Raw genomic sequence first — 25,740 nt, 5'->3', positions numbered from 1 at the left:
CAGCTAACAAAGTGACTTCGCGACACCAGTCTATAAAACAAGTCGGTGAAGCGTGGTGTGAAATAAACGCGCCTGCTTGTGTGGCGTTTTTAAGTTCAGCCATAAATCACCGTGTTGCGTGAAGACTGCAGGGAGAGGAGGAGGGGAGAGCGGAGGCAGAGGAAGGAGGGGCCGAAGCTGTGGTACGAAGCCAAAACACGGCCGATGCCAAGGTGGCAGGCATGGAAGAGGCGGGAGGGAGAGAGAAGACGAGGGAGAGAAACCTTCCTCTCAGTCTAATAACCCGCATGGATGGACAGTGACGGACTCAGCCCTATTTATGGCCAATCATCCAGATTGCCCCTCCATTTCATTTTTTTTCTTACAGCTGGCATAGTCGGAGATATTAGGGTTTATTTTCTAGTTTCACAACAGGCCATTTTCTTCCATTTATTTTTGTACAATGTAAAAAAAAAAACAACTTTCATACAGACTTGAAAATTAACTACATAACAGCGTGCAGGACGTAAGTCATTTCGCGTGCATCATGCACAGTAGGTCACTGTTAGTCATTTGACACCCACAGGAAGAAGGCAAAAGTGGTCACGTCCATTTCGTGCTTCGGTTTTAAATCAGCGAAATCGCTGTGGGCAGATCTAAAGTCGATGCAGACGGAGATGAATCCAATGCGAGTCTGATGATTGTTCTTTAAAAGCAACCATGGAAACTGGTCTTTCGCTGGCCGGCCTTGGCGAAGCTCACGTGTTGTCTTCTCTCCAGAGACTTTTCTAATAATTGTAAACTCCCAGTGTGAAGCCTGCACTTTTGCCCGAGTAGCTTTTTTTTTAATCCTCTTGTGACTCTTCATAAGCTCAAATCGTCCTGGCAACTGAGTGACAGTGAATATCGCCCTGCTCCCAGTTTTCCACCTGCAGAGGGGCCAAGAGGGGAGCGAATCAGCGGACCGCTCTGTCGCCGTCACCTTCGCGGTGGCTCGTCTCCCACTCTTCTGTCACAGAGGAATTTGGTGTCTAGATTTATTAGTAATTTAATTAGCGGGGAAGAAAAAGGTCACAAGCGGCGAGATCTTTGCACATGTGCGACAGAGAGAGTTCTTTGCTAATTGAGCACAAAATGGACAGACAGCTGGAGGTCAGGCATCAGTCTGGCGCTGTGGGCTGAGTGATGGCGCCGCCGCCGAATTAGCTGGCTTCTCGTCCCGTTATTGGTCGCCACTTTTTCAGGTCACCACTTACGCCCGCATTCTCGCTGAGCCTTTTCAGGGACGTGCCATTTTTAGTATAGATAATCTAGATATACATAATAAAAGTGGTTTTGGATTGAATTCAGGGCAGCAGATTTGCAGGGAGATCAAAATATGTTTTTTTGGCTGAAACTAAGTGATGGTGTGTGTGTGTGTGTGTGTGTGTGTGTGTGTGTGAGTGAGAGAGAGAGAGAGAGAGAGAGAGAGAGAGAGAGAGAGAGAGAGAGAGAGAGAGAGAGAGAGATGAATGAATGTCCTCCAAGCTGCAAGTTAGTGCAGCTTGCAGGATGACTTCAGCACCACGGACAGCGCCCCATGCTTCATGCATATCACAATGCTCTTTTATCTGTATCGCTGCGCTCCATCTGTTCCCACACACACACACACACACACACACACACACATTGAAAAGCGAAGGAAACATTTATAGATTAATGAATGTGGCAGTGCAGCAAAGATCTGAGCAGCAAGTTTCCGCGATAAGCTCAGCAAACACAAGTTTGCAGCCTGCAAAAGGAACCGAGCTTAATTCAGCATTACCTGTTATTTTATCTGCTTCTTTCCATAGCTGGCTTTGACGCTTTCAGAGGAAGATGTTTGGAGAAAACACGAGCACAAACCCTCCATAGAAAGGTTTTGTTTGATCCTTATTATTACATTATTTGTGCAAAAATAGAATGCCAAACTATAGACTAGTTTATTCAATTAATAATAATGTTTCCCGCAGTCAGTATTATCTGAAGCATCACAGCCTCGATGCTTTCACAACCCTTGATATGAAAGGATGTTTGTCTCATTTAAAGCTCTAGTGTATCTTGGCTGGCAGTTTTTGTGCAGCATGTTTGTTCGAAAGGACGCCTGCTTGAGTGAATGTAATGTTCACCATCAGATCCTTTGTTGGTTCTGTCCGATATAGCTAGCTAAGATGTAAATGATCAAACCTCTCAGCCGCCCGGCAGCACTGAGAGGATCCGGGGATGGTGTTGCATCCCCGCTGTAATTGAATATTCATTTCCATCTCACTTACTTCCCGGTCTCTGTTCAGACGGGCATTTCATTGAACTCTGTAGTGCGGATGAAGCGGTTCTGGCCTGGATTACGCTTTAAAAAGTTCTGTCCTCTTTGTCCAGAATTCCCGCATTGTTTTCGTATTTGCCACATAAAAAAGAAAAGCAAGTGGAAAATGCAAACAGGCACCTACTTTACTCACTAATTTGAGATCAGAAAGCAAATCAATTAATGGCATTGTCCCTTTTTGGACTGAGATGTGTCTAATGCATTATAGACAGCAAGCAAGCCTTTGTAGTGTAATTAGCAAGTTGTCGAGAAGAGGATGCAGTTTGGGTTTTTTTTTCGTTCCCTAAATGCTTTCCACACTGCCAGGCAGACAGACAGTGAAAGCCTGCGTGTCGAAAGCATGAAATACTGGCATCTGTGAGGACACCCAAATCTCCTTGGCGGTTTTGGCAGAGGGAGAGAGAGAGAGAGAAAGAGAGGGAGGAGTGCACAGGCAGCAGAAAATGGCTTAGTCAGGGTCATCACTAGCCAATAGCTTTGGATAGCTGTGACAAGCCGGGCATTTTCTCAGGCTCCAGTAAGCTAAGTGAGAAAAGATCTTCTTGACGCCATGTTGCCAACAAACGCTTTTCTCACGGTCTTTATCGGCCATAATTATCATACGTTTGATGGAGTGTAGTGTTTGTACGATGCCTGCTGGAGCCTTCAGAGCGGCGGCAGCAAGAAGGTCGAAGTCCGGCTGAAATGAAGTATTTTGGTGACACTTCATGTTCAGGTACACATAATCACTGTTGCTTATTAGCATGCATATTCATAGCATGTTGACAATTATTAGCCATTATAAAGCACATGTGTATGCCTTTTTCTGGGTGTTAGGGTTATAAAAGGTTAGCGTTAGGTTATTCATGTGCAACAACTACCTTACTTACTATCAATAAGCAGTAATTGGCTGGTTATAGAGGGAAAAGTTAGTTAATGGCCCTGTGGTTGTAGAATATGGTTCTGCAGAATAAGGCATTAATCAGTGCTTTATAGTATACATATTTTGCTGCCACAGTTTATAGATATGCATCTATAAATGACATCTTGCATGCTCTCTTTTGAGCAAAAACTGCACCTTAAAGGGAGAAATTTGGTTTTGATTTTTCTGTTTTTGTGAAAACACCTGCTGTCTGTGCTTATTAAGATAAGAACAAAACTGTTTATCTGTCTACGTAGCCAGACGGCAGACTGCAACATGACACAGAAAGCGCTGCAGACTTTAGCTAATGAGCTAATGCCTCCTTCATGTGTACAAACATGGGCACAAATCTCGTGTTGCCCCTTATCTTCTGAGTGAGCCACTAAACAAGCATCAGTATTTAAGGGGCTGTCATAGTTTTGCAGACCACAAAGGTAATTAGCTGTCGCAGTATGACAGTAAATATCAGGATCAGTTCCGTTGCTAAACAATGTGATCCTTATCCATCAGTACCACTGCTAACAAAACACTTTGTCACTGCTTTGCTCGTTGCAGAAGTTTGTGCCTCCGCCGGCTCAACTGTCAGTCAAACTCTTAGCCTGCCCACTCAGAGCGGGCAAAGCTTTCCGATGCATCTCCAAAGACCTTTTTTTCTGCATTTCAATAACAGATGTTTCAATTATAGATAAACTTGTCAAATCACGTCGACATGATTTTGGATTTCGAAAACCTTTCAGTCGGACTAAATCTTCCTTTTTTCAAATAATGCCAAACAGAAGTGCTCCTGATTCAGCGCACTGTGTCCCGCAGAGGCACTGTTATCTCTGTTCCACGTGCATGCGGCTGCAACCCACTAAAACATAATAAGAAATCCTGATCAAATGTTTTCCTTCGGAAGTGAATAGCCGCAGCAGGGGGGGAAATTACTTCATTACGGCTGAAGTCAAAGGGAGTCACGATACCTCTGTTTGCCGCTGTGCAGTGGGATTATTCTTTGCATGTCAAAGTGGCTGCTCTCTTCCAGATGACTCTTCACCGGAGATGCATGTAAGTATATATGGCTGCTGAAGTTCAGTGGCCCGCAGGACAACAGATGTACGTCCTGTGTTGACAGACACGCGAGCCGCATGTCTAAAGTCAATGTACATTTGTTTAGCGTGACAAAACCCAGTCGGACCCTCTCTGTTCGACCACGCTGACGGTTTGTTACGTTCAACAGTCTTTTTCCTTGTCTGTTATATGATGATGCTTTTATAATGTCAGGATTTTTTGAGAGCTCCTGAAGTATACACAAACGCACATACGGTACACAGAGCAATAGATCCTGTGCTGACAAAATCCAATCATGCACGCACACGCACAAAAACACACACACTTGATGATGTCATTTGTATAATCTGATGGAATCTGGGCCAGCGTTGACGAGGAGGCAGCCGGCGGGATGAGCAGTCACTGTCATAATGATTTGGTGTGTAGGAGGGGAGGTATGGGGAAAAGAGGAGTGTGTGTTTGTGTTTGTGTGCTCCTGTGCGGTGGGGAGGGGTGTCACGTAGCAGATGCAATCCTCCTGCTCATTTGCTTTATATGAAGGTTGCAACAAACAAAATGTACCGAGGCGTGAGTCATTATACCTTGTAATGTTGCAATTTACGCTGTCGCTTGAATTAAAACAAAGTGTTTTTGCTCCGTGTGCACCATTAAACCATTAGTCATTTGTGTTTGGCTGATCTGAACAGGTAAAGTGAGGCGGATGTGTCATCGGAGCGATCAGAAAAGGGACGATGGCTCTTATTTCAGATGATATTTTGAAGCGCTGTTCCTGTGCAGCTGAGTTTGGTAAACGCTGGAATGAACTTCCACCAAGCTGTGATAAATGGCAGATTTCCTTCAGGCCTACGCTCACTCATTCAGTAATTTTGTCTGTACTCGCCCTTTAAATGTTGGCATAGCTTTTGGAGTCTCTCGTGTTTCCAAATGCCAGACAATTTTAAGGCATCATCACTACACAGTTTGATGAAAAACATGTTGCATTTGGTCGCAAGCCACACAATAAATTCTTGGAGCGGATCCTGTAAAAAAATTACACCAGGCATTTAGACATCTAATTAAGCTTCCGCTCTCTGCCAAACGTTAATTATGATGGTTTTATACTCATGATATACAGAAATTTAATAAAGTAGTTGAACATTTACCCAGCAAACGAAAACACTCATGTCTCAAAATGATTAATTAATGATTAAGACACTAACGGCATAATCACTGTACTCATCAAAAAATTAACCATAGCTAACGTTCTTTTGAACAACCTGTGAAAACCGCCTGCAGCAACACAGCTAGAGTAATAGGATAGCTCACAATCAATGCGTGTCCATTGATTTATACACAGGCCCAATACAAACTAGACCACACCGTAGTGATGCGTCAACATCCTCTGATTGCCCCAAAGCAAACGTCAATAAAAATGATTAACTGACTGCCGTGTATGAGTAAAGGAAAGAGGGCAGATATGTGACAGTTTGGGCCGCAAAAGCTTTGTTGTTTCTGCGTCGAGTTACCTCTCAGGGTAATCTCAGCGTTGCACTGTGACGTCTTCAAGCTCTGAGGTGATTTGGGATGAATATCTTAAGCGTGTTTAAAGCAGTTTTCCTCGTAAAGACAGATCGGTTCCAAGGCTTTCATTCTGCTGCTTTGCCTCAGATGCAGTTACTGATGATCCCTGTGGCTGATCTGGAGGAAAAGAGCTCTTCCGTCTTACGCTGCATCTTACTCAGCAGTTTCTTTATTTTCTTTGTGTCCTTCGTGACTCAGTGAACAATCGGTTCGGTCCAGTATTTGCTTGCCCTCTTGTCTGTTTTGAAAAGGTCGTGTTTCATTTAGTCTGCGTTATGATGCATGTTTAATCACTTACACGTACAAGTATTTGCACTGCTGTGTTTCTGTACACGCATGAACGTGCAGTAAGCCCTGTTTGTAGTAATCCTGTGCTCATATGCTCACATGGCGGTGTGTTTATGTGTATTTATGGCGCTGGATGCATCGGGAGTGGGCGTACAGGCACGTTTTGTGTCTGATTTAGATTGACGTGCCATTAAGCGATGCACTCGTGGTGGGTGGAGTGACTCCTGGCTGTCAGTGTGGTGCCATTGGCTGCAGGCATCCTCCTCAGGTGATGACACTTACTGTAGGTCCTGGCCGATGATGTAACCGCGTCACTCGCTGCCAACTATAACCTACACTCGACTCAGCTTGACTCTCGTAGCTCTCTCAGATGCAGCTGGGCGTGTGGAGAGAGGACAGTATAGAAACATCAAATCTGAAGTGCACATCTATGTTCGGATATTAGAGAAAGATCCTTCAGACCTGCACGAATGCAGTCTTTCAAATTTCACCAGTGGGCTTTTTGTGCATGCAACTTGCAACTAACCATCGTTTTTTTCATAACTGAGCAATCTGCTGATCATTTTCATGATCAATCAGTTAATCACTGACTGATATAACATCGGAAAATTATTAAAAATTCTCATCAAGATTTACTAGAAGTGATGGTGCCATCAAATGTCTTGTTCTGTCCAACCAACAGTCCAAAACGTACAAATATTGTTTACGATAATGTCAAAAACTACACATTTTTTAACATTTGAGAAGCTTCAATAAGAAAGTTTTGATATTTTATTCAAAAAAATACAATACAATACAATAATACAATACAATACAATTAATCTATGATCAAGTTTTGGGTTTTTTTGTTACTGACTGATAGATTAATCATTGCAGCGCTACACAGAGCACAAATCCAGAGTCCACAGTTTTAAATTCAGCTGGGTGTCATTGTCACCTTCTCTCTCCTTATTTCTCTACTAAAGTCAAAATGTAAAAATATTCAGAACGCAGCATTAAACCTGAGGCATTACGCTTGATAAATGACATCAGTGTGAGAAATTTAGACAGTTTAGTTAAATTACAGGTTCACTGGGTCAAACAGCGCAGGAGACATTAATCACCCTCCATGGACACTATTACACTTACATTGCATGTAGGTGTGTGCGATTTGTGCGCACACGCAGTAAGTTTATGTGTGCACGCACCAGGTTGTGTAGTATTCCATCTAAGCCTTATTTTGTTCAGCATGTGTAATCCCCTTAAATTCCCCACTGATAGCCTGACTACCTTCACTTCAGATTAGCTGAGGTAGAGATCAAGGAGAGCTCCTCTCGCCAGTATGTAGGACGACACAAAGGGGAGTCGTCATAATAAAACCAGTTTCATGAAATATGCCGGCGAGATCAGCACAAAATCTGCGCCGAAAATAAGATCCATATGGTGTGTTAGGTGATGTTTACATCCTGTGCTCCTTTGTATTCACTAACACACTGACGCATGTGATTCTAACCGTACTGTTCCCCTCTGGTGCGTGCTTTTATTCCAGTGGTCCCTCTTCTTATGTAACTGCATCCCACACTGTATTAAACATGTAGCCCGCAGACCTATGTGGACAATTACACACCAGGTGACAAGTCAATGGCAGATAGCATATAGTGTGTACACACAGATTTAATGACTTTATATGCTCCTTGTTGGACCGCCTCAAAGAGTCAGACAGATGGCGGGGTGAGTGCAGGGTCCGTGTTTCAGTCTCTGCACGCAAATGGGTGTTTATATAGCTTCTTTCATGTTTGTGTGGATGACATCTTTTATTCATCTGGTTAAATTGTCAGATGCAACAAATGTTCAGGAGCTGTCAAGGCAGTGATAGCTTCTTTGAATTTCAACAAGGGGTGGGGGTGGGGGGGAGGTGAGCTTAATGAGGCTCTGCAGGAGTGAAACATCAGAATTACACAAGCACATCCCATGACTTCTGAAGCCTCTGCAGATTTCTCACAGCCCCGCAGTACGCGAGTCAAATGCAGAGGCACGATCAAAACAAAGGCCGCAAACTGTCGTAGAGCTGGAAAGCAGCAGGGTGAAGGGAATTACAGGAGATCGATTTGTTTTTTTAATGCCCTGCGCATAATGAAAGATGTTGAAAAGAGACAGCTGAATTGTGTCTGTGAGGACTTCAGGTGTTTCACTTCGGTCAAAGATTAAATTCAGTGTCTAAGCTAATTCACTAAGTGCACAATTAAGAGAAGACTTTGACATTTTGGGGAAATTTGTCCTTAGCTCTCTTGCTGAGAGTTAGATGAGACAATTTAAACCACTCTCATGTCTGCACCTCAGCTGTGGAACTAGAGCTGGGAGGTGATTAGCTTAGCTTAGCTTAGCATAAAGACAGATAGCAGGGGGAAATATAGCTTGCCTGGCTCTGAACCTTCGAGACAGCCGAGATGTTTCCTCCTGCCTCCAGTTTGCTAAGATAAGCTAATCGTCTCCCAGCTCGAGTTCCAAAGTGGTATCAGTGTTCTCATCTAACTCTCAGCAAGAAAAGAAATAAGCATATTTCCCAAAATGTGCAACTATTCCTGCGTAAAATAAACCTGCAAACACCGAACAGTGTTCCTGTCTCCAAAGAGAGCACATTATGTTGACTCTGTGTGTTTATTCAAGTATTGTTCAGTACACAGTACAGTTGCAGCCGCGATGGAAAGTGTCCAACGGAGCATTGGAGCAGAATAACATTAAGGTTCATGTGAGTTGAATGAAACGCAAGTTAGTGTACAGTACATGAGCGGTATGGAGCAGGAGCATGAACACGGCGCCTGAGGCCAAATGAGCTACTGTACAAGGACGTGTGCAGAGTAGTGCAAAATTATGCAAACGAGGTTGCATAAGAATGACGGTTTATCACAGTGAGCCTAATGTTATATTAATCTGCTAACTTGACAGCGGTGCGCTGTGCACTTCTAAACCTTTTCTCTGTCTCAGGCAGGGTTGTTGGCCCTGTTCACATATCCTACCATCAAATCATTATTCTCGCTGTTTATCTGTGAGAGCATCACCGGTGACACGCCTCCCCACCTCAGCCCGCTCAGTATTCACAACACTTCGCCTCGCTAATGTCTTCCGCAAGTCACATCATTACTGCACCCCGATTAATCTCATATTATCAGCTTCACTTTGCTCTGTAAGAGCCAGAGATGCTGCACAACCTTGATGTATTTCACTCTGCTTTATTATTGTCTTTATGAGAAGATGAAAGCAGTTCATAAATATAATGGACCTGAAGAAGTACTGAAGAAGAATCACTGGGGCAAGCAGGCCTTCATATGTGTGTGCAAGAGGTCACAAGTGATTATTTTATGACTTTTTAATATTTAGCGCACTCTATTATATCTACGTGTCAGCTGGACAAAAAAACCCTTTCCTCATTGAACACTGGGTTTTAGAGTTTTAGGGTCTGAAGGGGCCACTTTATGTCAGTCAGCTCTGCCAACACTGGTCAAGGTTGTACTTAAACTACATTTACATAAATCGCATCTATCACACAGTGTCAATCTCCATAGATTATGCCTCAGAAATTTTAAATAGGGCTTGCACCAACCCTGTGCAGATGCAGGTGACATAATCTCACAGTTGACATTTTTGGATGTTATAGCAGGTAAGTGTAATTAAGAACATTAATAAAGCTCCCCTCAGCTGGTTCCACAGCCCTGGTGCTGTAATTGCTGGTTCACTGGCATGGCGTGCTGGGACACTTCCTGGGACTGAGCCATCATGAATAAAATTTGTTTCACGTGTGCCTTTTCACGGTATGACAAGCCAAAATGTCTTCCATGATAAAGGTTTATTGTGGAAGCGTTGTGTGTTTTATGATGCTGATGTATTTATGACAACAGCAGAAACACTGAATGCTTTTGTCAGCTTTATGGGGCCGTTATTTAGCTCTTATAGCCGAGGATTCAAGTCTGGATAAGTTGTAAAGGTAAATTCTGGGTGATGAGGCAAAGGAAGGCTCCACCATCTCCACTGAGAAGAGTGTAACACCAGGGCATTTTCTGCTTTATTAGACTGCAGCCAGCAACAGGAGAGCTGTCTCAGAGCAATGTGATTACATGCTACCGAATACTTGAGCCAAACAAATTGTAGGTGGGTACGGTAAGAGCTTTAGTTCAGGTAATTCTCCCCTTTCCCGTCTCATGACACTGAAAAAGGAAGTGGCGCTTACTTTGCGTGTCTCGTGTTCTTTCAGTTCCGTTAAAGATTATAGACAGTTCTGGTTTTCTAAAAATCTGGACTACATCTCTCCTGTGAATTTCACACAATCCTCATTTTGTCTCCAACATGTTCTGGTCTCCCCCCTCCCTCTTTTTATCTGTTTGTTCCTTTGTTGGTCCTCTGAGCTGTACGATGCATCTGTCTCCCAGCTGTAACTCATCCAAGCGGCGGTCTGGATGCTCATTCAGTCCCACTTTACTTGCTGTGGATGACATGAGGGTTGTTCCCTCTGCCTCTCTGTCTGCCCCTCTTCCCTCCATATGAGGGTTTAACGCTGAGTGTTATCATACGTTCGGCTTGCTGCCCTGCACTGTAGATAGAGCTTAACACACTTACTGCTCAGTAATGGGATATCTGCCTCCTTCAGATTGGAGGTGTCTGTCCTCCTGTGCTCTGTCCATGTGTGTTTTATTCTATACATTTCTATTAATTTATGCAAAACCACTGAAACCTTAAGTTACATAACCTTAAAACCACTTCTAGTCAAGAAAATATCAATGAATTATGCTCCCCAAGAGGATGTTGCCGTTATGCAAGCACTTTTATAAATTCAAAGGATTTAGTGTTTTCCAAATAACCACTCTGTCTCAATTTAAGTTTGGAGTTTAAAGGAAAAAATACCAGCATAGAACACTTTGACACAGTTACATAAACAGCTTCTGGCAACGAGGCACATTTTGTTGTTTGATTGTGTGTTGCTGTTTTTCCTGTGGATAACAGCCTGGCAAAGACAGCCCACAATTAATTTTCACTTTGCTCTTTGTGGTCTGGCAAGGCCACAAATGCATTAGCCTGAGACGCATGTTGTGTTAAGTAGGTTGTACATGAGACGATTGACAGTTGCCGCCTTCGCTCAGACAGCAACATGAATCAATCCCGTACCTGAGTGATGGATGTGCGCTCACGGGGCTATCACTGGTCTTTGTCTCTGACTTTCAAACTGGAAAAACATGGAAATGTACACCCTAAAATCAATGTGTCTGCATAATTTCCTGCTCGTGTATTAAAATACAAAGTCTTAACAGCTGCTAATGTCAAAGAGGTGGAGAGTCACATTATCTATTGAAAATTCACTGTTTATATTCTGTATTTTTTGAAACTGTCAACAAATCCCATGAAAAGACCAAAACCAGCAATTAGTCAGTCCCTTAACACATTCTCAGCCTGCTGTGGCACTCAAGCACGAGCCCATTTGTTGACATAAGTGTTTAAAAAAGGGTTTGCAATACATACTTCTAAAAGCTGGGAATAGTTTTCAGCAAATTTTGATCAAAGAGCAGTAAATTGTGAATTTGTTGGGGATTATTTTCCCATATGCAGTATTTCCAAATAGAAAACATGCAGTGGCTTTTAACATTAAGCTAGCTCTCTAGCTAACTAACCTGCTGAGACGAGTCTTCGTCATTCAGGCCAATGTACCTCTTCTTCAGATGCTCCAGCATAACCGATGTGCTCCCATGTCAGCGAGGTCAGCTTTTTGGCCAAATTAAAATTGAATTGTTTTTGAGAATTGAGATTTTTGGTCATGAAGGTGTTGCCATCACTCCATTGTTCACTTCCCCAGTAAACGGTGTCACTACCTTCAATTGACAATCAAATTCATCGGCAGCTAATCAGGTGATTGGTCTCAGTTCCCTACATTATTTATTTGTTGCACTCCTACTGGCTGTAGATGCTTGCTGCTTTTTTCAGAGCACAAATTTTAACTGATGAATGGTAAATGTCATATGTCATGTCCACTCCGAATGTGAGAAGCCATAAAGGGTTATCTTACATTGTCAGAGAAAATGTACATTTTCTGCTTACAGCGATTGCCGCTTTGTGATATTCAACCTCTCATCTCACAGTGCAACAGCAGCTACCTTCAACAGCCCAAAATTGTTCGAGGGCTATTCAAAAAGAAAGAGCTCATAGTTTGGAAAATTGTTCCAATATTTTGGAAAATTGTTCTATCATACACTTGTCATCCATTTCTCAGCCCTTCCTCTTCCACCATCTGCCTCTCGCTCTGGGCAAAACATCCACCCTGAGATTTGTGCTTGTGCCTCCATCAGGAATATAATGTCCGCTGTTCATTTGGTGGTGTGCATGTGACAGGGGTTTGTGCTTATACAACGCACATTTCTTAATATGCAGTATGTGTAAAAATTGCATTGAAAATGAGAGAGGGATAAAGACGCAGAGATAAAAACAAAGGCTAATCAGGGTGAAGAAAAAGTATCATCAACACCGCCATCGTCTGCCTCATCAGCATCCTCCTCGTTTCCTCTTCCCAGCCGGATCCTATTTATCATCCCTTCAAAGTATAGGGTTGAGCTATGGGGCTGATTCATCGAAACACTTTACGTCTGACCCACGATCAATGTAGTCTTGAACGCCAAGAGTTGTGTCTGTTAAAAAAAAAAATCTCTCATAACTGCATTCTCTCGTTCATCTGGCTGCTGTCCAGGACTTTCAATCAATCCTTTCGCAGCGAGAACTCGGGGAGAAATTGAATTAGGTCCTGGCCGTTGAACCACAGTTTCTTAATTGGCACAGGATTAGTTCACATTGATTTGGCGTGATTGGAGTCCCGTAGCTTGTGTGTCCTCTTAATCACTGTGCGCACCCTTTTCTTGAACCACTGTTTGCGCCAACCCTTCCCCCCCAGCTCGTGTCAGTCATCCACAGCCCATGGCAATCTCGTGAATTTGCATGAAATCACCGGCCTGTGCTGTTGCCGCTTAACCGTAGCGGCCTCTGCTGCTGCAGCATGCACACTGTGCTGCGTTAATCAGATTCCTTGATGTTATTATTACAGTGGCGTCTTTGTACAGTATAGCAAAAGGCCGATGCTCTGCCAGGTCTAGAAAATTGCCCTCTGGTTACAGAAAATGTTCTGATAGATCGCTGCTGTTACTCTGACTGAGCAGTGGAGAGCGATGGAGTGAGAGAAGGAGCCGGGGAAAGATAGAGAGAGATTGTCTCCGGGGGAAATAAAGTGAGGACAGGAAAGAACACAGATTATGCATGAGAGAGAACAAAAGAGTGGAAGAGAGCAAAAAAGATCACAAATAAAGGTTGTGGGAGCAATATGCTTGGGAAGGGAGCAGAAGGGAGAAGATAAGGGAAGCAGATATGAATGGAGAGTGGACGACTGGAGCTGTGACAAGACTGTCTATTAACAGTGCATTCTCTGCTTCCGCCTCTCAAAGCTCAGACCTTGAAGGCAAGCGTCCCCATAGATTTCAGTTTATTAGACCGCATTGTATTTTCTGTGGAACTGACGTGGAAGTGTGCGATGTTGGGGTTTGTGTTGATTTGAAACTGACACGTACGTTATGATTAAACCTCGGCTCGTCATCTCTCAGAATACGTGGGCAGGTGTTGATATGTAAGTGTTTGTAAGGATGTACATGCATCACGGATGTGCTATCTAGTCACTGACATGATTGGATTTGATTTTAGGCTCTCTGACAGGCTGCAGATGGGCATTTCTAGGTAAGGTAATCTCTCATTGCCAAACCTGTCTCTCACAGGAGTGAGGTCTAAGCGAACAGTGTCAGTGTAGGTAAGAAAAACAATCTGGGTTTTGCAATTTCTTAATGTAACACAAACGAATAAAGCTGACAGGAGCACATGGGGTGAAATGTTATTGAGGAAGATATTGGGTGGAACTAGTTATGTGCAAATTTAGCATTTTACCGGAAGTCGAATGAGAATTGAAATTAATTTTGCGGGAAATCAGCATTTGTATTTGGTCAAAATATCAATTCAATTCAATTCAATTCAATTCAATTCAATTCAATTCAATTCAATTCAATTCAATTCAATTCAATTCAATTCAGTCTACCTTTATTAGTCCCACAAGGGGAAATTCAATTTACAGCAGCACCAGTAAAAGATAGTTTAGATAAAAACAATAAGTATATACAAAAGAGTGTAATAAAAATTAACATTGTCTTAAATTATAAATTGTATTTGTGGACTGTTATGTACAGGATGGATTGCACAGATTATTGCACCAATTATTGCCCAGATTATTGCACAGATAATTTACAGATGATTTACAGATCATTTGCAGATTACTTGGAGCAGTTTTTGTTGTATAGTCTGACAGCTGCAGGAAGGGATGACCTGTGATACGGCTCCTTCACACGCTTTGGATGTAGCGTCCTATCACTGATTGAGCTCCTCGGTGCAGTGATAGGATCCTACATCCAAAGCGTGTGAAGGAGCAGTATCGCAGATAGATCACAAATGGCAATAAGATCATTTAAAAGTTTTATTTCCTGCTGTGTTAGCACCCTGAACATTTTTGGCACTGTCTCACAATTACTTGTTGCTGCTAGTCCCATCTGTGATTTAAGACCTGGACCCGGTGGGACCTGGATTCCAGCGCACCACTAGCTAAACCCCTGTTCTCTCTATAATTCAGGACCAAGTATGCAGGAGCCCCCGATTACTCAGCAGTTGTTGAAATGATATGAACAAAAAGTAATACTGAGTGGGAATCAGTGCTAACATTAGCAAGCCAGCTAGCTGTGACCTTCTGACTGTTGTCTAGTTAGCCTAGTATGCTAACTTCCACATTCAGAGTGAAATACAAACTTAATAGCACAGTGGGTCCACCGAAATGTTAAATGTTGAAAAAGGACATGTCTTAATTCGCTAATGGTGCACACAGTTTCATGTTAGCTTGTTTTAAAAGGGGAAAAAACACCTTGTATGAATGTTGTTAAGCTATGCTCCGGTCAGTAGCCCTATAGGAAAGCACAATAGCTGCAGTGTCATTTTATGTCTCTACACAAAAAGTATGGAGATTTTACATTTCAGTCCAACTTTAAGTTTGCCATCGTTATCATACAGCTTGTTAGGGAGGTCAACTGCATGTCTTAGTTGGTTAGCAGTGAAAATGGCAACAGATACCCTGAGGGTGAGTGAGAGGAAGCAGAATGCTGTAGTCAGACAGAAGGAGGGCTTATCCGAACTGTCAGCATCTGTTCAGTCAGACTGCAAGATAAGAAACTGTGTAGAGTGATTCTTCTGATTCTTAATATAAGTCTATATTGGTATTCATTTTAATTTCAGACTCAGTGGGCTAACATTTACACAGTCAGACATAATGCGCCATATGTCTCCTTTACTCTTCCACTACATTGACACCACAGGTCCTCTCGCTGAGTGCCAAATTTGCTGCTCATATCTGATTGTTTTGGCTGCTGTGCGTATGTATTCTAGGATGTAACCCATATCCTCTTCTAATATAAGCTGACAACGATGTCAGAAAGACAAATGTTTATAGAAAGACTGTGACAGAGGGTATCACATCTCTTTTAGTACCTTCAGTGTGCTTCTCTGGCAAAGGTTGGCCAACTAGTTAACAGAGAAGTGAGAATGTGGCTTCTATGGGTTGTATTAGTATCGGCAAAAATCCTATGTACTATGTTGCATTCTTTGTATTGTTGAGGCCACTGTTTCCCAGAGCATAGGTCAAGTGTTTGTACTGTATATAGCCAAAATAGAGGGGTTTACACTCTGTACGGCACACTGCATTACTATTATTACCATTACGACCTTCTTCTTGCTCCTCTCTCGCCTCACAAAGCCTCCTGTCTCCAGTCAGCTGATAGTGCCACTAGCTGTATGGCAATTTGAGCTAACTAGCTAATGGCAGCTAGTAGTTACAGCCATAGAGCAGCAGTTAGCGGTTACTCTGGTGATATGTTGCCCACTATTTGTTCGGAGCAACCTTTAAGATCTGCACTTTACATTTTATTGTCACTTTGTTAGTCTCTGACGGGAGAGGTCATCAGAGTTCGTACATTCGTAGTAACTAATGTTTTTCTGAAGGGACACAACCAAAGTGTCCCCTGAATTATTGATTTTACCATGCTGGCAGCTCCACCTCTTAAACTGACTCAAAACTGCATTCATTGCCTCCACAGATGTATGTACGGTATATACCCACAAACACCTGCGTTTTAATAAATGGCTACCTGTCATCAGTGTGTGTTTTTCACATTACAGCACTGTGAATTCATTAAGTGTGCCCTTTGGAAGTCTAACCAGCCAGGTGGGGTGCCGTCAACAACCCCCACCTCTGAATCACGGTCTGCATTTCAATTGCAAATACTGTACACATCTCAGTGTCCTTGTAAAAACGGCCAACACACAACCATGCATGCACAGGCAAACACTCAAGTTCACAGACGCAGTGCAGAAAGTTTAACCTACCTCTGTCTGACTGGACAGCAGTGTTGAAACGTATTTTCCTGCCTAGCCCTCAGGCCCAGAGATTTTTTTTTGTACTCTCTGTCTCCTTCTTGAAATGCTCTCTGAGTATCTCTCTGCCACTTTTATCCTCGTGAGCAGGAAAAAGCACAAGAGTGAGATTGCAGCCTCAGATGGGTATCCTGGTTAGTTTAATCACCCACGATTTATTCAAAATCTGGAATTATTTTAATCACACAGAGATTTGGGAGTATTTCGAATCGGATTACAGTGTGTTTTTCTGCAGATAGATGAGATTCTACAAGTTCACGTCTGACTCTGTGTGTCCGTGCATTCCTTCAGCCGTTATGTGCTACGCTGCTCCAGCCCTCAGGTTTTCAAGGAATACTACTGTATGTGTGTAGCTGGCTGGGTTTCGCAATGATGGGATTAGGCCTAATAGAAAGTCGGGTCAGAGTGGGCCACAGCTTGCATTAATAGTTTACCTGAGTCCAAAGTGACCTGAGACAGTCTTACTGAGTCATCACTAGTTTATGTGTTAGTGTGCGTATGTTGGGGGAGGGAAGGGGTTAGAGGCTGTTGTGGACTGGCAGAGCTAAATCTAAATCCTCCTCTTTTCCGTCAATAATTCTCTGCTTTTTCACAGCCCCTCTAATCCTCTTTCTGACGTGACTCACCTCTGTTTATCACCAGAGTGCCCGCATGCCTCAAACAATCAGGCAAAAGTGTGCTAACAGTGCGTTTGTGTGCGCGCGTGTGTGTATGTGTGCATGCGCCTGAGTGTGACTTTCAATCTTTTCTGATCTTGATCTTCAACTTGATAGAGGTCCTAGCCTGTGTGTGTGTGTCTGTATGTGTGTGTGCTGTTTGCTGGCAGATAAGGAATCGCAAGGCAACTTCTGAGTTGATGCTACGAGCTCTCGCTCAACAAATTCCATCTTTGTCCAAAATACGCATCAACATCAGACCTGACTGGTGTGAAGTCATGCTGCTGTGAAATGTAATAAAGCATAGAGATAATCACTGCTTAAGTTTGAATAATGGCTCTGTATAATGGATCTGTGCTACACCAGTGTGGAGATTATGCATGATGCTGGCCAGGCAGGCAGCCCACTGCTGCTGCTGCTGCTGCTGCTGCTGCTGCTGCTGACTCAGTGCAAGCATAGCTGGGGCTTGGGGGGTTAATGCAGCAGGGCCACAGGCTGATCCACAGCCCATCCTCATCTGCCAAAACTTCAAAGGATGCCCTGACAGAGTCTAAATCGCCATCTCCTCCGGTCCGGGCTCTGCAGAACACTTCCCCTCCCCCTCAGTGCACAGGTCAAACTCGGCCTCATCTTTTATGTATCGCTTACCTCATTGATTGTGCTCTAAGAGATTCATGAATACAGAGGGACCTATTTCCGTATCACACTGCAGCATATGGAGGATTTTTTTTTTTTACAAGAGGGAAAATTTCTCACTTGTTTGTACAGCTCTCGTTTTATTTCCCTCTCATTGTTTCTGTTTCTGTTCCTCTGCGCTTCTCACCCTCGTGTTATACCTTCTGTCTTATATCTCTCGCTGTGCATCGCTCTCTCGACTTCCACTTATTCTGCATAGAAGGTCGCAGTCATTTCCTTTTTTGACAGACCTCTTTTTTTTTCCCTTTTTTCAGTATTTATTGTTCACTCATGAATTATTCAGATTGCAGATAGCGAATACAGTGAATTTGAGAGCTGCAGTTGACTTACAGGAAGCTTGCTGGAGATGGGCACTTCAAACAAGTCTTCTTCAAGTCAAACCCCCCCCCATCCATTTGTCTCTGTACCTATGCTCAAGTGATGTGTGTTATGCACCCCAGCAGAGTGTGAAATTGAAATTCTCCCCTTGCAGATGTGACATGATTGACAGAGGAGAGTACACGTAAGATGTAAAATCACATCTTTTACTGAAGTCATTCTTCACTTGAAGCTATGAAGCTGCTCATTTAAAGATGCTTTTCCCAGTCTTGACAATGTTCATATCACCATACTATCAATATTCATAAAAGTGAAGGCTGCTGTGTGTCGCAAAAGGATCAATTGCATTTTATAAACATTCTTAGATTGTGGTTGACCTTTGGAAGATGAGGTTCTACCTGCAGTCTGAGTGGTTTTGAGATATTCAGCTTCAAAGTTTTCACATCCTAGATAGCAAAATAACAAGCACCTTAGACACCAGGTATAAAATATCAAAATCCTAGTGCATTTTTAAATGGGGTTTTATAGATCAGATGAGTTGCTGACAGAACCATCTGAGAACTCAGTTTAGCATCAGATCGCTAAAATGTTAAAAGTTTGGACTTGGCTGTCATCTCTGAAGTGAACACAGTGACTTTGAGTTGCTAATACTAACATGACTTCTTGCTAACAGGCATTAGCATTAGCAGCATAATGACAGTTTATAAGCTATCTGTTTAGCATGATATCTCATGGTAAAAATCAGCTTGAAGAAGATAAAAATGACCCTTGATTTCACTGACATTTGCATGTTGTCAGTAAAATCATTGCATTTCAAACACCAGATTAGGATCTTTGCAGAATTGTAACAAAACTAACTTTGCATAAACTTTACATTGTAATACTTCGGTTTTATTGGTATTCGTTGTCATTGAAGCCCCCCAGAGTAGTCAGTGCCCTCCCTCTGACCTGTGCACGTGAGTGTGAGCAACCTGTTCCAGCCAAGTCCCACCTGGCGAGTGTCGGACAGACCACCATCTGTTCCGTGCCCCTACTCTGAACTACCTGCCACCTCCTCTTCATCACCTTCCTGGGGTATCGGGCAATGGATGCTCGCTGGAAAACTCATTTGCAAAGTGTTTCGGTGCGCAAAGACTCAAACGCGCAATAATGAATCTGGTCTGATAGGATACTAGAAGGGAGAATGATAAGAGATGTGTCTCAGAGCTGCATGTTTCATACGTAAGCCTTTTTCCTGTGAGGAAAAACTCCTCAGCAACATAACGGGCCGCTGCTATACGCTTAAAGATGTGGGAGCAGAGTGCTCGTGATCTGCTTTATTGTAAAGCAGTGTGAGTCACTGCCCTGAGACAAAGACTGGTTTCACCCTCCCTCAAAACACCTCAAGGACTTAACACGCCAGATTTAAAGACACTCAAATAGGCTTAAAATGAATTTCCTCCCCTTATCTCCTCTTTCTTCTTGCCGGCAATGAATTCTGCACATGTCCCCTCCCTCCTTTTCGTGCCGTTTCCCTGAGATGTTGCTTCTCAAAAGACAGGGTTTAGGATCAAAACCAACATGTTGGTGCTGTGATTTTACAGCCAAACAAAACTGGGCTTAGCTGATTATGCACACAGCCATTTTAATGTCTTTTAATCCACCCTCTCTGGTCAATGAAGATCAAAGTTTTCCATTTTCTTCTGGGGTCTACTTAAAAGCAGGAAGGGTTTGTATATTTATTTCTTTATTTATTTTTTTTTCTCTTCCAAAGAGGCGCTGTGCTGTCCACCATCCCCCAGCATTTCTGCAGTAATAGCAACACTGAAGTGAGTCTGGAAAAAGCGCGGGGAGCAACAGCACAGCATGAGCACATGGCACATGGACCAGCACATTAGCCACCAGGGCACCACAGGAGTGTTTTGATTTGTTGTGACGTATTCTCACCCATGGACTCTGCCTTTATTCACTTCAAGGTGGAAAAATGTGCACGCACGGAGGTGGAGGAGCCTGGAATTAAGCACAGGAGGGAAAGGATGCCGAAGATGAGACAATAAAGAAGGTGAGTTACACTTGTCTCCATGCTTGTTCTCCACTGGGTCATTATAATACCTTCAGCACTGCTATAAGTAGCTTTGGATGCAGCTTTTATTGATTCACAGGTCAGCGAGTGCCTATAAAGATGGTTTCGCTGAGGTAAAGCAGTACATAAAGAGTCGCCTTGACACATATAATGTCAGCTTTGTTAAGGCTGCCTTTGATTGCTTTCAATTTCCACACTTGCACAAAAGGCAAGAAGCGACTTTTGCCTCTGTCCTTCTGCTCGCTGTGTCGCTGCATGTTTGCACGAGTGCAGGGCTGAGCTGACAGTGGACAGCAGCATAACCTCAGAGCAGAGCCCACAGCAGAGGCTATGTTATATTTTACTTTAAACACCTGTTGAACAACCAAAACACAAACCTGCAGAAATGTGAGGTCTTCGGCCACTCTGCCTGCAGTAACTTGCTGCCTCTCTCCATCCACACGCAGTTTGTTTTACACAGCCAAATTTTATGCAAATGTTGAGCTTTATCCTTCAGAGGTAACCCAACATCAATTATATGGAAGTGGTTTAACAAAGCACTAAGATGGTGTACAAAATATGCCATCAGTCGAAACCATCCCAGCAACCGCACCATTAGTTTAATAAGTTTCAAAGCAAGCTAACTTGTATTGCTCTGTTAAGGTAGATAAAGCATGTTCGCAAACTTAAATGTTCACATTTAGATGTTATTCGATATATTCTTTTATCACTTATTATATCCTAAACTAAGCCATGTTTGCTCAGTTAAAGGGTCTATGTGTAGAATTTAGTGCCATCTAGTGGTAAGGTTGCAGATTACAAACAACTGAATACCCCTCGCCTACTATCATTTCCAAGTGTGTGGAGCACCTGCGATGGCCGTGAAAAAATGCAAATGGCGCTCTTTAGAGTCAGTGTTTGGTTTGTCCATTCTTACGCTCTGGTCCTTTAAAATGTTTACATTATGTTGTTCTATTTTTTATGTTGATAAACTGTATTCTGAAGTTTAAATAATGGACCCTCTGGTTTCTTAAGGCTCCAGATCTTATCAGGATGCCCTTCAAACTGGCAGCATTATTAAATTATACATTGTGACAAATATTGATATTGATCAACGATACCGTGATCATATTTTTAGCCACAACACAAAGCCCTACCTACACACTCACAATTCACCATTTACCTTTTGAATGCAGCCCTCTGTGCACCAGCTATAACCTTTTAGTACACATCTGTAAACAAATCTTTCAAGGCTGACAGCCTGACATCGATGGCAGCAGAAATGAGACAGAAAGAGACACAATCGCTGAGCAGAGCGACAGAGAGGCGAACGACAAAACGGGGATGGCGGAAAGATGCAGAGATGAGACGAAAAGGTTTCGCAGAGGCTGTTTGGATGAAATGTTTTTTTTTTCCCGCTGTTGTAATAATAACTGGTGACAGAGCAGATGGCGGTGGTGAGATAAACAGTTTAAGAAGTGCGTAAAAGTGCTTAATAGCGAGTAAAAGTGCTGAACATGTTTAGCGTGCCAGGCCTAAGTCAAAGCACTCTAACAGTGTTGTGCAGACGACAAACAGGAGGGAGGGCAGGGGAGAGGAGTTATTTTTGTCTAAGACACAAATAAAAACAGTACTAGCATTATAATCTGGCATCATAATCATTGTGTTACTACTTGCACTTGCTAGTGGATGCTGTATACGACACCACAACCACAGTGTATGCAAAGGACAGACCTAGCTCCAGTCTGTGCCTCTTATGTAGTACTATTGCCATGCAACCAGTGATCTTCAAACAATTCACTGTTTCCACAGATGTCATACATTGATCTTTCTTTACAATACTTTGTATTTTTGTACAAAATACAGCATTAAAATAGTTGAGTTTTTTCTTATACTGTATGTGTGTGGGCGGCTCATTTTCATCCATATGGTTGAAGAGTCTGTAAGGACCCTTGAAATGTGTTGCTGTTAAACAGCATCTTGGGTTTCTCAAAGATCACCTCAGAAAATCTGCTGTGACTCAAATGTAATGGTAATGCATGAGAGGCGCAGACTGAGGTAAGGGCTGACCACGCTGTTTGCCAAGTTTTTACTGCAATCGGAGCACAGGCATTATTACTGAGATGTCACCGAACAGTTTTGACGTTAAACAGTGCTTGTTCTCTTATACATACATCTCTGCCTCAGCCTTGCAATCTGTTGGCTAGTTGGTTTGTTTACAACACACAGAGCTGATGGCAAACAGGAAGCAGCCTTGTGTCGGTGAACTGTGGTTAAAACTCCAGTTAAGATGCATATTTCAAATGTGTTGTCCAAAGAATGCTCCTAAAATGCATTTAACACCAGCATAACCCTTGTCTTAATCTAAAAATGCTGCATTCAGAATAAGGCCTAATGCAACAGAATCTGCTGTTTTCATGACCTGTATCAAATCGGGAATATTGTCAGTCAGTGTTGTAGTCAAAGGACGGATTTGTTGCAGTGCAATGTGCGGAGCTCTTATACTTACCAGAAATAATTCAGAATAACAGATCTTTTTTTTCCAGAATAAAAGTGTTCATCTTAATTACAGCAGCTGCAGCTGAGTTAGGAAGGAAATAGTGCATCGTCATTGCCATGAGTGGTTAATATATAATCACGCTTGGGATCCCTTCTCAGGCTCAGTTCTGGTAGACGAGCCAACCCTGAGGCCTGGGGCCACTGCCAAAAAGCTGGATTTACAGCGAGCACAGCTTACCATTTGAAAACGTATCATTGCACTGACTCGTGTCATCATGGAAGGTTATTTGAAAAGAAGTAATGTGGTTTACAAACAGACCTTAAGCCAGTGTGTTCAGTATCCCAGGGAAGGATTCGGCAGGCAGCGGGATAAACAGGTTGATAGCTGAGGCTGCATCACAGAATTCCCGCTGTGCAGCAATACTCTTCAATTTAAGTTTTTTTCAAATACAGAAATCTTGATGTTATCCTGTGCAAACAACATTTTGGGTTTCCAGCATCAAGCGGGTTTTCTGTGGAGTGTGTTTATGGAGATTAGGTAGCGAACGAGTGTGTAATTAGGTGCGATCAGATGAGGCAAATCTTGGCCAGTGGGAGGAGAGCCATGGCGCTGATACTGGCAATCGCAGCAGAACAGAACGGACACCCGAGGTTGGGTTGGGAAAAGATAGAAGAGGAATGATAAGAGAGAAGAGGTGTAGGTCAGGAAGAGAGGGAGGAGAGAAGAAGAATGTGCTTTGGGATGGAACAGAGAGGGAGGGCGACTGGAGCAACACCCTAAACTGACTGGACGTTACGTAGCACAATGAAATCACTCACAGGTGCTTGTCATCTATACTCGCAGGTTACAATGCAGAGCCCGGATTGAGCTAATCCACTGCAGCCAGCGTGCAAGCAGCACATTTGTTCAGCTGTGGAGCTGTGAGGCAAGGTGTTGTGATTCATTTCTCCCACTGCAGGAAACCAAAGAAGAGGTTTATTGAGAACACAGATTGGCATAAATAGGTTGCAGTGGATGATACTAGCAGTGACGGTGTTGCGTAACACTTTGATGTGATCGTAACGCACAGAGCACGCAGAGAAGCATGTGCAAAACACCAATGTTATAACTTTAAACGTGACATTGAAGTGATAGTAATCACAAACATTGATTAATCCATCCATGCTTTCAGCAGCTCTGTAAAAGGTTGAGTGTTTCAGAATGTTTTTATGATTAAGGTATTAATGAGGTCTTAATATGTTTTAATATAGAGCGCCGGGAAACACTCAGCTAGAACTTCCTTATCTACGAGCCTCCCCAGTCCATTAATTCATAATAACACATTTGCAAACTAAATTTAAAGCCTTTTTTTCTACCTTTCAAAGACTAATTTAAGATTTCTTTGTTGCAGAAATGAGAGTCCTCCTCGACCGTGGTTGAATGTTGCCCTTGATAACATCTAATATTCAGAAAGTCAATGTTATTTAAGCTAAGGTGTGTCACCTCAGTATACCAGTAAGTTGGAGGCCGTTATCTGTGTGTACCTGAGCAAATTATGAAACGGGAAGCTAATTTAACTTGCTCAATGAGCGGCACATTTCACAGTTCATTTGGCCGTTCATGAAACACTCAACAGCAAATCACCTTTACACCCTCAATGCTTTGTTTCCAATTCCAACACTTAACAGTGCTGAAGCGGCGAAGGAAAGACATTCATTTGATGTACTTTTTAGCACGCTGATCATATTAGCATGAAGAAGTTATCATTTCCGTGAAATGATTTAATATTCAACCTTGCACTAGACAAACCCACCGAGTTTCTTCCCTTCCAGCTGAATGGCAGATAAAGCTTTTAAAAATAGCAAATCACTTAGTCGTGTTTTAAATAAAGATGTGAATAGCATTACATTTAGTTGATCTGTGTACTCTTCAGTCCAAACAAGAAAGCCTGCCTATAATATCACCATCTATAACAGCCTGTAAAGTGTTCATTTTAATTTGCTCTCTCGGCGCACACTCAGTGTTTGACCTTTAAAATAAACAAAGGGAACATTCTTGAAACAAATAGCAGAACTGCCCTGAAAAAACACTCATTTGTGAAGCGCTGTCTTGTTTCCAGCTTGAGCAGGCATTGATTTGAGTAACCTTGAATGCACAAATAACGTGTAATATCTTAAACTGAGAGTTATTTTGCTTTAAAGATATTAGTTCCTATAATTCTGTTCAGTCGGCATGAATCATAAACGAAGGAGAGCTAAGTAGCAGCGGACGTGATCATGCATCTGACAAACAACCCTGTGCTGCGCTAGCTTTGTGGTGCATTACTCAATTTCTCATCTCATGTCTCTTTTCCTGATGTCTTTCTCTTTCATTCACTCCTCTTCCATTTTAATGCTGTTATTTATTATAGATGCAGCCCCTGAATGACATAACATGTTGACCGCGGCAACCCGCTCTGGGAGCAGAAAACCTGAATTCCTGCTGAAGGGAAACGGTCTCAGTAATCTGACTTTAGCAGCACTGGCCCCAGTCTTGAGTCTTTGATAGACGTTGGCTAAACCTGGCTTGACAGGGGACATAACTGAGTCCATTTTGATGACATAAGCCTCGCTGATTCCATTTAGCTGGGAATTTTCATGCCCTCTCCGTTTGGCCAAGTTCTGATGTGAGGTCAGCTGGGAGCTAGCCGCTAACCGTCAGCGTGCAGCGCTCACCTGGTCTGACACCTGCTTTCCGTGCAGGCAGCATGTTTGGTTGAGGCTCAAATCCCCGGAGTGTGCAGGGAGAGCTGGAATTATGCCTCCTAGCCTCTGTGTGAGCGAGTGTGTGTGTGTATGCATCTGTATTTGTGATTGCTTTCCTTGTGTATGTGTGTGTCGCATTGGATATGCGTCCACCGGCACTCATGCGAGA

At 42.9% G+C, this 25,740-nt stretch overlaps 1 protein-coding gene across 1 annotated transcript in view; it reads left to right on the top strand.

The window, feature by feature from the left end:
* Positions 1 to 25,740, top strand: part of dlgap1b (discs, large (Drosophila) homolog-associated protein 1b) — a 91,873-nt gene that overhangs the window by 11,108 nt on the left and 55,025 nt on the right. Inside the window, exon 2 of the mRNA XM_070986167.1 lies at positions 20,263 to 20,348. The gene's annotated coding sequence lies outside the window, so the exon portion shown is untranslated. The remainder of the gene's footprint in view (positions 1 to 20,262; positions 20,349 to 25,740) is intronic.

The sequence above is a fragment of the Chaetodon trifascialis genome, chromosome 18 (genome assembly GCF_039877785.1).
Source record: "Chaetodon trifascialis isolate fChaTrf1 chromosome 18, fChaTrf1.hap1, whole genome shotgun sequence".
NCBI classification, from domain to species: Eukaryota; Metazoa; Chordata; class Actinopteri; order Chaetodontiformes; family Chaetodontidae; genus Chaetodon; species Chaetodon trifascialis.
The sequence above is the reverse complement of the archived record's forward strand: the minus strand, read 5'-3'. Positions and strand labels throughout refer to the sequence as shown.